Raw genomic sequence first — 653 nt, forward strand, 5'->3', positions numbered from 1 at the left:
CTACCCTCTCCTGCTTTAAAGACAAAAAAGGGGGAACTGTGGAGCGCCCCCGCCCATCGCCCTCAGCGCCTATTTCAAAATGGCGCTCAACGGAAGCCCGCTGAGCGCTCAAAGCAGTAAACAACTTTAAGGAAGTAGGGCAGTGGGGAGCGTGGAGAGCACGGGAACACCGCATGCAACCAATCCTCTTTCGAGGACTGGCTTCCGTGCACGTGGACAATGATCTGATTGGCTAGGGGCCCTTTATAAGGCCCCGGGGAAAGGGAAAGGAGAAGAGCTCCTGTATTCAGAACCTGGGGGAAATAAAGTGCTGTAGAGAAGACCGTCTCTGGAGTCATCAGTTGCGCGGCAATAATCTTCTCTGGTCCTCCCTCCCAGGCAAGAAAGGTTAGGCCTTCCTTCAGAAGAAGCTTCCTCATGGCTTCTATGAAAAAGTTATTTCAGGGGACAAGAGAAGTGAAGATTTTCTAGTGATAATCCAGCCTCCAAAAAACAAGCTAGCATGTTAGAGTGTTTCTCTGGTCTTCAGCCTCTCTCTCTGTGTCTCTGTCTCTCTTTACTTCTTTCTTCTCATTTTTTTATAATGTTTTTTTCACGATTTTTTAAAAGATAGTGTTTTTCTCTTGCTCTCAGCTCCACCTTTTGCTTTGTCA

Source organism: Tupaia chinensis, unplaced genomic scaffold (assembly GCF_000334495.1).
Source record: "Tupaia chinensis unplaced genomic scaffold, TupChi_1.0 Scaffold000337_1, whole genome shotgun sequence".
Taxonomy (NCBI): domain Eukaryota; kingdom Metazoa; phylum Chordata; class Mammalia; order Scandentia; family Tupaiidae; genus Tupaia; species Tupaia belangeri.